Here is a 14,083-nt window from a genome sequence, read left to right on the forward strand (position 1 = left end):
CGACGAGGACCACCTCGGTCCCGAGATTAACCATTTGACGACTGTTTTCACGAGGAATGGTTTTTCTGCCGGTGAAATTAAATCAGCATTGTCCAAGAAAGTAAGACACGATGCCGTCCATAAACAAGAAGACAACCAACACGTAGCACGGCTTCCATGTTCCAGTGCTACAACAAGCGGGGTAGGCAGAGTCCTAAAGAGGCAACGAATAAAACCAATTTTCCAATCACTTGGGAAAATTAAGGAAATGTTGAGACCAGTCAAAGATAGTCTGGGCTTAAGGGTGCCGGGAATGTATAGTATTCCTGACGAATGCGGCAAGAATTACATGGGCCAGTCGGTAAGAACTGTTGCCGACCATTGCATCGAGCACCAGCGCCACCTGAAATACAGGTATTTGGAAAAATCAGCTCTTTTTTTTTTCCTTTATTGTATTTCAATTCCCTATCGGGGCAGGCTGGCAGCAGCATATGCGCTGCTCTTCAGCCGAAAGACAGAACAACCAATAGAAGACATTTAAAAATATACAAAGGAGAAAACATGGTGAACATAGATATAAAAAGGGGGAACATCATGGAATATACAAAAAAAGCGGCGACTGTAAAATAGAGATAAAAACTGTGAAAAAGTAGTGCACACAAAAAACCACACACTAGGGCAATTAAAAGAATACAAGGCACAGTATGACCGGACCATAAAAGTATCGACAGATGGCGTAGCACATAACAAACACTGACAGTGACACTAAGTACAATGCCAGCACACAATTATAATCACACCTCTCGACGTACAGGAGAAACAGCACTAAACACAACACTGACGTGGCACACTGATGAAAATCAAAACGGAGGATCTGCCAGGCGCAAGGAGATGAGGGAGACCAGAAGAAGGGAGAGAGGGAGGGGAAGAGAGGGGGGAGATGGGCGGGGGGCGCGCCGAAGAGGGCCTGGTAGGGAGCGATGTAGGAAGTAAAGAGGCAAAGATGGGGTGCAGGGTCTCAGGGGGCGAAGGAGGAAAATCTGCTCTGGGAGAAGGAGGGGAAAGGAAAAAGGGGGCCCTGGGGAGGGGGGGGGGGCAACAAGGCCAGGCTATAGTTGGAAGGAAGGGTAGATGTCATGGAGAAGTTCATCATCCAGGAGGGGGAGGCGCTGGAAATTCCCCTGATGAAGGAGGGTGTGGAGGTGAAGAGAGGGAGGGATACAGCGATAGAGGGGTGGCAACGGGCAGTGGGTGGAGAGGAAGGAGGAAACCAGAGGGTGGGGGGGATCAAGCCTGCAGACAATGTAAAGGATGTGGAGATGTTAGAGGAACAGGAGGAGGTGGGGGAAGGGGATGAGTTCATACAGGAGCCGTGTGGGGGAAGAAAGGCAGATACGGAAGGCAAGGTGGAGTGCATGGCGTTCGAGGATTTGGAGGGCCTTGTAAAAGCGGGTGGGTGCAATCCAGACAATGCTGGCATAACAGAGGATAGGACGGATGAGGGATTTGTAGATGTGGAGGATGGTAGATGGATGCAATCCCCATGTCCTGCCAGACAGCAGTTTCAGAAGGTGTAGGCAGGAATGGGCTTTCTGCTGGATGGTCTGGAGGTGAGGGGTCCAGGTGACGGTCGAGGGTGAGGCCAACGTATCTCAGGGTGGGGAGGTGAGGTGGATGGGATGAGCATAAATGGTGAGGTAGAAATCATGGAGACGAAAAGAGCGGGTGGTGCGGCCTATGATGATCGCCTGGTTTTTGGAGGGGTTGAGATGGAGGAACCACTGGTTAAGGTGGGTTTGGAGGGTACGTTGGGACCATTGAAGGGTAGGATAGAGAGCCAGGAAGGCGGTGTCATCAGCATACTGGAGAAGGTGGACAGGTGGGGATGGCTTGGGCATCTCAGCCTTTTTTTTTTTTTTTTTTTTTTTTTTTTGATCATCAGTCTACTGACTGGTTTGATGCTGCCCACCACGAATTCCTTTCCTGTGCTAACCTCTTCATCTCAGAGTAGCACTTGCAACCTACGTCCTCGATTATTTGCTTGACGTATTCCAATCTCTGTCTTCCTCCACAGTTTTTGCCCTCTACAGCTCCCTCTAGTACCATGGAAGTCATTCCCTCATGTCTTAGCAGATGTCCTATCATCCTGTCCCTTCTCCTTATCAGTGTTTTCCACATATTCCTTTCCTCTCCGATTCTGCGTAGAACCTCCTCATTCCTTACCTTATCAGTCCACCTAATTTTCAACATTCTTCTATAGCACCATATCTCAAATGCTTCGATTCTCTTCTGTTCCGGTTTTCCCACAGTCCATGTTTCACTACCATACAATGCTGTACTCCAGACATACATCCTCAGAAATTTCTTCCTCAAATTAAGGCCGGTATTTGATATTAGTAGACTTCTCTTGGCCAGAAATGCCTGTTTTGCCATAGCGAGTCTGCTTTTGATGTCCTCCTTGCTCCGTCCGTCATTGGTTATTTTACTGCCTAGGTAGCAGAATTCCTTAACTTCATTGACTTCGTGACCATCAATCCTGATGTTAAGTTTCTCGCTGTTCTCATTTCTACTACTTCTCATTACCTTCGTCTTTCTCCGATTTACTCTCAAACCATACTGTGTACTCATTAGACTGTTCATTCCGTTCAGCAGATCATTTAATTCTTCTTCACTTTCACTCAGGACAGCAATGTCATCAGCGAATCATATCATTGATATCCTTTCACCTTGTATTTTAATTCCACTCCTGAACCTTTCTTTTATTTCCATCATTGCTTCCTCGATGTACAGACTGAAGAGTAGGGGCGAAAGGCTACAGCCTTGTCTTACACCCTTCTTAATACGAGCACTTCGTTCTTGATCGTCCACTCTTATTATTCCCTCTTGTTTGTTGTACATATTGTATATGACCCGTCTCTCCCTATAGCTTACCCCTACTTTTTTCAGAATCTCGAACAGCTTGCACCATTTTATATTGTCGAACGCTTTTTCCAGGTCGACAAATCCTATGAAAGTGTCCTGATTTTTCTTTAGTCTTGCTTCCATTATTAGCCGTAGCGTCAGAATTGCCTCTCTCGTCCCTTTACTTTTCCTAAAGCCAAACTGATCGTCACCTAGCGCATTCTCAATTTTCTTTTCCATTCTTCTGTATATTATTCTTGTAAGCAGCTTCGATGCATGAGCTGTTAAGCTGATTGTGCGATAATTCTCGCACTTGTCAGCTCTTGCCCTCTTCGGAATTGTGTGGATGATGCTTTTCCGAAAGTCAGATGGCATGTCGCCAGACTCATATATTCTACACACCAACGTGAATAGTCGTTTTGTTGCCACTTCCCCCAATGATTTTAGAAATTCTGATGGAATGTTATCTATCGCTTCTGCCTTATTTGACCGTAAGTCCTCCAAAGCTCTTTTAAATTCCGATTCTAATACTGGATCCCCTATCTCTTCTAAATCGACTCCTGTTTCTTCTTCTATCACATCAGACAAATCTTCACCCTCATAGAGGCTTTCAATGTATTCTTTCCACCTATCTGCTCTCTCCTCTGCATTTAACAGTGGAATTCCCGTTGCACTCTTAATGTTACCACCGTTGCTTTTAATGTCACCAAAGGTTGTTTTGACTTTCCTGTATGCTGAGTCTGTCCTTCCGACAATCATATCTTTTTCGATGTCTTCACATTTTTCCTGCAGCCATTTCGTCTTAGCTTCCCTGCACTTCCTATTTATTTCATTCCTCAGCGACTTGTATTTCTGTATTCCTGATTTTCCCGGAACATGTTTGTACTTCCTCCTTCCACCAGTCAACTGAAGTATTTCTTCTGTTACCCATGGTTTCTTCGCAGCTACCTTCTTTGTACCTATGTTTTCCTTCCCAACTTCTGTGATGGCCCTTTTTAGAGGTGTCCATTCCTCTTCAACTGTACTGCCTACTGCGCTATTCCCTATTGCTGTATCTATAGCGTTAGAGAACTTCAAACGTATCTCGTCATTCCTTAGTACTTCCGTATCCCACTTCTTTGCGTATTGATTCTTCCTGACTAATGTCTTGAACTTCAGCCTACTCTTCATCACTACTATATTGTGATCTGAGTCTATATCTGCTGCTGGGTACGCCTTACAATCCAGTATCTGATTTCGGAATCTCTGTCTGACCATGATGTAATCTAATTGAAATCTTCCAGTATCTCCCGGCCTTTTCCAAGTATACCTCCTCCTCTTGTGATGCCGGCCGCGGTGGTCTCGCGGTTCTAGGCGCGCAGTCCGGAACCGTGCGACTGCTACGGTCGCAGGTTCGAATCCTGCCTCGGGCATGGATGTGTGTGATTTCCTTACGTTAGTTAGGTTTAAGTAGTTCTAAGTTCTAGGGGACTGATGCCCACAGCAGTTGAGTCCCATAGTGCTCAGAGCCATTTGAACCTCTTGTGATTCTTGAACAGGGTATTCGCTATTACTAGCTGAAACTTGTTACAGAACTCAATTAGTCTTTCTCCTCTTTCATTCCTTGTCCCAAGCCCATATTCTCCTGTAACCTTTTCTTCTACTCCTTCCCCTACAACTGCATTCCAGTCGCCCATGACTATTTGATTTTCGTCCCCCTTTACATACTGCATTACCCTTTCAATATCCTCATATACTTTCTCTATCTGTTCATCTTCAGCTTGCGACGTCGGCATGTATACCTGAACTATCGTTGTCGGTGTTGGTCTGCTGTCGATTCTGATTAGAACAACCCGTCATTGAGCTGTTCACAGTAACACACCCTCTGCCCTACCTTCCTATTCATAACGAGTCCTACACCTGTTATACCATTTTCTGCTGCTGTTGATATTACCCGATTCTCATCTGACCAGAAATCCTTGTCTTCCTTCCACTTCACTTCACTGACCCCTACTATATCTAGATTGAGCCTTTGCATTTCCCTTTTCAGATTTTCTAGTTTCCCTACCACGTTCAAGCTTCTGACATTCCACGCCCCGACTCGTAGAACGTTATCCTTTCGTTGATTATTCAATCTTTTTCTCATGGTAACCTCCCCCTTGGAAGTCCCCTCCCGGAGATCCGAATGGGCGACTATTCTGGAATCTTTTGCCAATGGAGAGATCATCATGACACTTCTTCAATTACAGACCACATGTCCTGTGGATACACGTTACGTGTCTTTAATGCAGTGGTTTCCATTGCCTTCTGCAACCTCATGTCGTTGATCATGGCTGATTCTTCCGCCTTTAGGGGCAATTTCCCACCCCTAGGACAAGAGAGTGTCCTGAACCTCTATCCGCTCCTCCGCCGTATACAAGAGATAAAGGAGGGGGGAGAGGACAGAGTCCTGGGGGACGCCAGCAGTGGGATAAAAGATACGGGAGATGGTGTTGTGGAGGGTGATATAGGAAGGACAGTGCGGGAGGAAGGAAGCGACCAGACGGACAAAATTGATAGGCAGGGCGTAGGTTTGGAGTTTAAAGAGGAGACCGGGATGCCGTACACGGTCATAGGCATTAGGCATTTTGGAGGTCAAGGGAAACAAAAATGGCGGAGCGACTGGAGTTGGACTGGAGGTACAGAAGGTGAATGGGGTTAAGGAGTTGGTCTTTAGTGGAGAAGGAGGGTCAGAAGCCACACTGGGTAAGGGGGAGCAGTTGGTGTTGAGTAATGTGCTGATGGATACGGTGGGAGAGGATGGATTTGAAGACCTTACTCAAGACGGAGGTGAGGCAGATGTGACGATAGGAAGAGGCGGCAGTAGGGGGTTTGTTGGGTTTGAGGAATAAGAGGACGGGGGAGGTCTTCCACAGGTCAGGGTAGAAGCCGGTAGAGAGAATGTCGTTATAGAGATGGGCGAGGACAGTCAGGAAGGAATAGGGGCTTTCTCGAAGGTGGCGGTAGGTGACATAGTCGTGGCCAGAGGCCGTGTTGCGTTTGGACTGGAGGATAAGTTTAATGTGGCTGAGCATAGCCTGCTTAACAAACATAAGATTTTATTCGGAGAAACGAGAGTGATAGCCCACGCATCGAATTACTGGGACTCTCTGATCCGGGAAGCAGTCGAAATTAGACTTAGCGATAGTAACTTTAACAGAGACAACGGCTATGCAGTTAGCAACACCTGGAAGAGTGCACTGGATAAAGAAAAATCGCAGAGGAAATCTTCCCGCAATTTGCCTCCTGATTCAAGGGATGGCGCTGCAAGCTACGCGGGATAGAAACTACATCTATGGAAGTAGAGGGCACCACTACACTCACTATGCTCCATATCACTGTTGCTATGTCGTATTTCAGCCAATCATAAGCCGTCCTTTGCATATAAAAGTGGGAGGCTCGCCATTTTACGTCATATTTGCCAACTTTTTAGTGCAGTGTTCAAATGAATGTTCAGTGTTGTTCGTCTTTCCAAAGTGTTGCGAACAGAAACCATGCTGTCGCTGGGTGTGAGTTTTATGTCTTTTGCATACAGAAACCAGACTGTCGCCGTGTTTTTTAATTGTCTGTCTATTATTTTACATGTCTGCTTCATATGTATTTTATTAGTATCATCATCCTTTTGTTCTATGTTTTAAGTTCCACGATTTTTTCGCCGTGTTACCTTTTAAGTCTCCGATTTTATCGCCTGTTTTTATTATTTGTTATCTTCATCTATTTAAAACAAAGTCTGTAGGCTGAAGAGCGGCATACTAAGCTACTGCCCGCCCCCCCCCCCTTCGGGGGGAATCGAAACTCAATAAAAATATATATATAAAAAAAACATTTTACGACATTCAGTTTTAGTGCTGACGACGACGATGGGGGTAGTGGTCGAAAGCTTGGAGTTTTATCCTGAATTGACGCGGCATGTACACCGAGAGACTTTTATTCAAGAAATACGTCGCGAAAGACTTCGTAGCCATACTAGTCCAGTGATTAATTCAGTTCTGTATTATATTTTCGAAATTTTAATTAAATTAGATGTTGACTTGGAAAATTTTGTGGCACACGAAACTTACAGTAGACTGCAGAGTTCCACATTGGCGAATTTCTCGCAGTTTCTGTTTGCAAATCACTTTCAAGATAACCATTGACCCATTAATAACGATTTAAAGGTAGGTGGAACTTCAGACTTACGCTGTACGTTATTTTGAAGCCAGAGTGGGCGGGTGCTGGCGCCATTTTAACTAGCCCAGAACATTAGCAAACCACAGTTTACGAGTGCTTCTTGTTCATTATTTCTGTTGTCTGCACTCATCAACTGTTTTAAATACTAGAAATTATACAGATTGCATGAATAACATAGTGTCAGGAAGGCTGTTTCGAACGTTTTTCTGTTCTCGAATGCGTAGTTGCTCTAGTACAACGACGAGTCAGAGTGACATCACAGGGAAGTGTCACCGCGGTGAACTATGGCGGTATGAATGCGCTGAACGTAATGTTTTGGGCTAATTAAGATGGCGGACATCGGCTTCAAGTTTGGGACATAATGTAACCTCCCTTCTAAACGAATAGAAGAAGATCTTTGGGTTCAGCTCACGTACTTACGCCAAAAAATCATGTTTTCCAAGGATTTACACAATTCAGTGCCCACAATTAGACCGCTAGAGCGGAGTGAACCCTTCTAAATAATAATTTTACCAATTTTCGGATGTATCGAGGTGTGGTTAGGCGCGATCTCTGCGAAGATGGTAGTGGAACTTACTTGGCCTAAGAGATGTGTAAAAAACGCTCCACAAGAAGAGTCTTAAAGCTTCTGATAACTAATATACCAATAGAGAGATTGCGACGTGACCCATACTGAGACAGTAACATCTGAACTGCACGCTGTTCTCCTACACTGTGCACAGCTAGGGACGCGGCCATTTGTTTCAACTGCGTTTCCTATTCAGCTTGTCCTGCCATCTATCGGCATATGCCAAAATTTTCTCGAAGCATGCATTTTCGTTTCCCAGGAGTTTCAAATGGCTGACGAGTTAATTGTATTTAATACTGATAACGTGCTTTTACTTTTTGAATTGCCCGCGTACGAAGAGAAAGAATATTCAGTGGAAACCCGGTGATGTGGAGGCGCTACAGCTGTGTAGAAGTGACGGGATTTTCCGGCCGCATCCCCTGGGAGGCGGGCACGTGTGACGGGTTGGCCGTTGGCCGCCGGCCGCTCCAAGGCCGGCCGAGTCCCCGAGGGCCCATGAATCGGCGAGCAGCCACACGGCCGGGGTCGGGCCCTGCATCATGTAGGGCCGCGGGCGCAGGGCGTGGCTCCAGCCTGACCCGCGGCGGCCAGGGCGCCGCCTTAATAAATAATGCACGGCGGCGCTCTCCAACCCGCGGCGCCCCGCTCTTGGCTTACACTTCAGTGGACTCAAATTAACTAACACGCCCTGAACGAGGAGGCCGACGCCGCTGTAGTAAGTATTCAGGGGTGAGTGCACGGGTGAGCGGAAATTACCCGTAACAGCATATGCTCATGCTTAATTCTAGCCGACCACTGGTAACGTATGCGTCAGACATAACAAGGACTTGTGGCGTATGATGGCCTGTAAAGAGGATAAAAGAACAACAAAGTACCCGATTACAAGATTGAAGGTGAACAACTTGAGCCTGTCCCATCGTATAAGTGCCGATTTTGTTGTGGGACATCGTGGAACATTCCTGCTTCAGCCTCTATAGTTTCATAAGGTTCCGATAGATAGTGGCGTTATATGTAGTCTTCAAAATAACGTCTGTAAGGGATGTGCGGCTGTGATGAGCTTCTTTTGACGAAAACATACGTCATCACAGAGATTCATGGGTGCTGGTAGAATGTCTACGGAGAACTTCCAGTGAACAAAAGCACGGCGAGCCGTTGGGCGAGTTGTCTGTCATCATCGCAACAAGGTCGCGGAGTCCTTTCCGATCTCCTGGGTACCGAGAGGGCACACACAGGCGTGTAGGCGCTTCAGTCCGGAACCGCGCTGCTGCTACGGTCGCAGGTTCGAATCCTGCGTCGGGCATGGATGTGTGTGATGGCCTTAGGTTAGTTAGGTTTAAACAGTTCTAAGTCTAGGGAACTCATGACCTCAGATGTTAAGTCCCATACTGCTTAGAGCCATTTGAACCATTTGAACACAGCCATGACTCTACGAATGTTGGAACGAGCGGACAACCGTTCAAGATGATCGACAGATCACAAACACCTCGGTGCACAACTGGACGTCTCTATTCGTGATGCTGACACAGTCGTCCACCAGTTGGGATACTGAAAAGTGTATGACTGGTGGGTTCCTTGCCGGCCAACATAAGACCACAAAAAGCAACGAAGGTCCATTCGTGCGGAGTTGGTTGTGCGCTAGGAGGCTAATCGTGACAATTTTTTGTCGTACAATATCACAGACGATGGAACATGGATTCCTCAGTTTGAACCGGAAACAAAACGGCCTTCTATGGAATGACGCCACACCACATCTCCTCCAAAGGAAAAGTTCAAAGCAGCATCCTCAGTAAAGTCGTGACGACGGTCTTCTGGGGCTCTGGAATGATTATTGTGTTTGATGTCCTCCTTCATGACGCAACGATCAACTCTGAAGTGTATTATGTTACCCTCAGGAAATCGAAGAAACAACTTCAGTGTGTTCGTCGCCACAAAAATGCAAACGATTTTCTCCATCTGCATGAGAACGGAAGGCCTGAGACAAGTCTGCGCACCCGAGAGCAGCTCACAGAACTTCATTCGGCTGTTGTTCCTCGTCCATCCTATAGCCCGGATATCGCACCTTCCGACTTGCATCTGCCTGGCACAATGAAGGATGCGCTCCGTGGTACGGAGGTTATTGATGGAGCTAGACGTTGGCTCCTACGTTGTTCAGTAGCGTGATATCATGCGAGCATACATGCCGTCCCAGTAAGGCGGGATAAGCTGTCGCATTCAACGGAGATTACGTTGAAAAATAGGGTTTTGTAGCCAAAAGAGAGGGGAATAGTGTGGTGTGCTGATATCATGAATGAAACCAAGCTGCTTTAGAAAAAAATGTGTTGCATTACTTGTTGAACGGCCCTAGTACTTACAGCAGGCGTATACAAATGTGTCACTAGATATGAGACCAAAAGAGCCCCATCGGTTAACGTAACAGCTGTCTTCAGCGGCTCCGCCTGGACTACAAAGGTCAGCAGTTCCAGTGACAGAATTGTATTAAGTGGGATGCTTTGTATTGTTTGTTCATCCGCATCAGCTCGCGCTCTTGGTTTCATCTTTCGATATCTCTTAACACTGTCGGCTGTTGCTGCAGATCGTGACAATGGGACGATCACGTAAAATCAATATTAGACAATGAGAAGAGAAGGTTTACATTGTTAGATGGTTGGGGAAAAGCAGAACATCTGTAAAGGAAATCAAGTAGAAGTTGCTAGTCCGTCCAATTCTAGAGTATTCCTGTGGCGTTAGGAATCGCTGTCAAGTACGCATGACAATAGACATAGAACGATTTGAAAGGCGCGCTGCCAGGACCGCAACAAGCCGCTGTGGGCAGGACAAAAATGTACGTTACGTACTCGGTGAATGTAAACGGGAATCTGTGTAAGGAAGACGACGTAATTCTCACGGAATCCTGTTTAAAAAAAAAAAAAATGGAAATGAGCGTATGGCATTGTTGGCCGGGAGGCTCCCACTCGGGGAAGTTCGGTCGCCAAGTGCAAGTCTTATTTCATTCGACGCCACATTGAGCGACTTGCGCGCCAGTGATGAGGATGAAATGATGATGAGGACAACACAACACCCAGTCCACGAGTGGAGAAAATCTCCAATCCGGCCGGGATTCGAACCCGGGCCCGCTTGCATGGGAGGCGAGCACGTTACCACCCAGCTTTTTTTTTTTTTAATCTCATTTTGTTCATTTTCGTTCGTTGTATCTGCTCGAGGCGGACATCGCAAGACACCCGTTTCAGTTCGTCGTTGATCCATTACCTCAGGAGGAGGAGGATATTGGTGTTTAACGTCCCGTCGACAACGAGGTCATTAGAGACGGAGCACAAGCTCGGATTAGGGAAGGATGGGGAAGGAAGGCGGCCGTGCCCTTTCAAAGGAACCATCCCGGCATTCGCCTGGAGTGATCTAGGGAAATCACGGAAAACCTAAATCAGGATGGCCGGACGCGAGATTGAACCGTCGTCCTCCCGAATGCGAGTCCAGTGTGCTAACCACTGCGCCACCTCGCTCGGTCCCATTACCTCAGTTTTATTTATTACAGAGGGCAGCTAACCCCCTGACCGAACACGCTGAGTTACCGTGCCGGCTAGCTAAGCAGGCCGACACTGTTGAATAAATCTGAAACAACAGGTTTACGACTAACAGTGTGTGTCAGTTCTAGTGTCACCATCTTGCATTTAGATCATAAAAGTACGGCGAGAGACATTATGGGGCGTACAGCGGAGTATACTATATTTACTGATTTTTCACTCGCTCAGTACGAAAGTGATACACTGTAGGATACAAAAAGGGACAATATTGGTATGAAGCACACACCGCCACGTACGGTACAATGGCGTGAAAAGTTTACAGGATGTTGAAAACAGTATTCCATATTCTGAGAGACGATATTATGGATTAAAAGAAGAAAACGGTCAAGTAAACATCGGTTCTAAATTGCATACGTTAACAGCTATGATCATTTGTTTATCTTTGCTGCGGGGTAATTACCTCGGACGGCTAAAATTAAAAAATGCAGTTTTCTGTGTGGTAAAAACGAAAGGTTCCATCGTGTTTCAGTCACGAAATTAAACTATTTTTGAAACATCATTACGACATTACCATATCCCTGTTTCGTAAGATTATAAAACTGATTACATAAGTTACCAATAATTATATTGTTTTAATTTCAAAACACAGTGTAGTGAAGGTTACAGTCTGCGAAACAAATGAATGAACGTCTTCCTCACATGGTCCACCCTCAACAAACGTACTTAATGTTTTGTACCTTGCACCTACGACAGTAAAATTGAAACGTGTACCACATGTGCTTAAATATCTCATGTCTCGCAATAGAATGCAAATTGCTTCGTTCTTCACTTCGCAACAGTAAACGAACTAATTGACTACACGACGCAACAATATCTAATGACTACTACACTGCTGTAGGTCCTACACATTTTTATTATTATTATTATAAGTGTAAATGGTCAGACACAAACAACTGGCACCGTGAAGTCTTCCAATTTCCGTCTCTTCAGATGTAAAGAGTCCAACAATCAAGTGCTTTACAAAGAATAAGAAAAGTGCATATATTGATTTTAATTGGGGGTGCAGGGTGACGGTGACCCATGTGTCACTAGGGAGGATTGGTGCAGAAGAAGAATCTTTTGAAAGAAAATTCTGTTCTCAGTGCCTTTTCAGGTGAGCGATTGAAGGCAGCAATGCACTGAGTATTGCTTCATCATTCTATTTAAAAAGCTGTTAGAAATAAGCAGTACTAATTATCTCATTGACTCATTAGTTCCTGGTTTAATAGAACACCTACAAAAACAAAATACCGTTTATCTTTCATGGTGGTGGTGGTGGTGGTGGTTAGTGTTTAACGTCCCGTCGACAACGAGGTCATTAGAGACGGAGCTCATGCTCGGGTTAGGGAAGGATTGGGAAGGAAATCGGCCGTGCCCTTTCAAAGGAACCATCCCGGCCTTTGCCTGAAGCGATTTAGGGAAATCACGGAAAACCTAAATCAGGATGGCTGGAGACGGGATTGAACCGTCGTCCTCCCGAATGCGAATCCAGTGTGCTAACCACTGCGCCACCTCGCTCGGTATATCTTTCATGATTTTAAAAACGCAAGTACTCAAAGAAAATTCTTTTTGATTTGAAAGATTCGTTAATCACCAATATTGATGTCTGTGGGAGAGGGAAAAAGGGGGTGAGGGTCTGCTAGCTCGTGTTTGATTGCACTCAGATGTCATGTTTTGTTCCTTTCTTTCTTTCTTTCTTTCTTTTTTTTTTTTTTTTTATAATGGGCACGCCGCCATTTGACTGTATTGTTATTTATTTAATTACGACCCAGGTTTCAGCCTTTTATGCCATTTTCAAGTGACTGAGTTTGTGTCATTAACATATTTTGCAGGACATCAAGCTCAAAATTGGTCATGTAGTTGTTGTTGTTGTTGTTGTGTTCTTCAGTCCAGAGACTGGTTTGATGCAGCTCTCCACGCTACCCTATCCTGTGCAAGCTTCTTCATCTCCCAGTACCTACTGCAACCTACATCCTTCTGAATCTGTTTAGTTTATTCATCTCTTAGTCTCCCTCTACGATTTTTACCCTCCACGCTGCCCTCCAATATTAAATTGGCCATCCCTTGATGCCTCAGAATATGCCCTACCAACCGATCCCTTCTTCTAGTCAAGGTGCGCCACAAATTTCTCTTCTCTCCGGTTCTATTCAATACTTCCTCTTTAGCTATGTGATCTACCCATCTAATCTTCAGCATTCTTCTGTAGCACCACATTTCGAAAGCTTCTATTCTCTTCTTGTCTAAACTATTTATCGTCCACGTGTCACTTCCATACATTGGTCATAAGTTAAGAAATACATTCACTCCCCACGAAATGCCAAGTGTAAAATCATCATAGTGTAAAAATACGAGTAAATAATAGTGGAAGCACGTCACATTTAAAAATACACTTTTATTAAATATGACACGTTATCAGCCGCCAGGAAGAAACTTTCTACAAAATGCATACCTCATGAGCTAAAAAATATAGGAAAGTTAAAGGGAGTCCTGGGTTAGTCCCATACTCACCATAAAAAATAAGCTAAGAGAGTTTCAACATTGACATGAGCAACAGAAGAAGGTCAAGCGAAACCTTTTTAACTACCACTGGTTGACCACGGAAACACGTAAGTGTATCCTTACTGCTATTTACCAAGCGAATAGGGAATGATCGAATTTCAAAGAACGGATACCTCCTCAGCAATATCTGACCTTAAAACTGGAATATGCTGCACATACATTCACCCGTTGAGTCATTTACACATCGTGTTCCATAAATCCCGTGGCGAAAATGAGCCTTCAGGAGTGTGGAATGAGGCAAGTTACTTATCAACACCCAGCCCCTAGCACTGCAGCCTATTTCTATAAAATATATTAACAACATATTCGGTAAGGATCTGGAGAATGAGCT

The sequence above is a fragment of the Schistocerca nitens genome, chromosome 1 (assembly GCF_023898315.1).
Source record: "Schistocerca nitens isolate TAMUIC-IGC-003100 chromosome 1, iqSchNite1.1, whole genome shotgun sequence".
NCBI classification, from domain to species: domain Eukaryota; kingdom Metazoa; phylum Arthropoda; class Insecta; order Orthoptera; family Acrididae; genus Schistocerca; species Schistocerca nitens.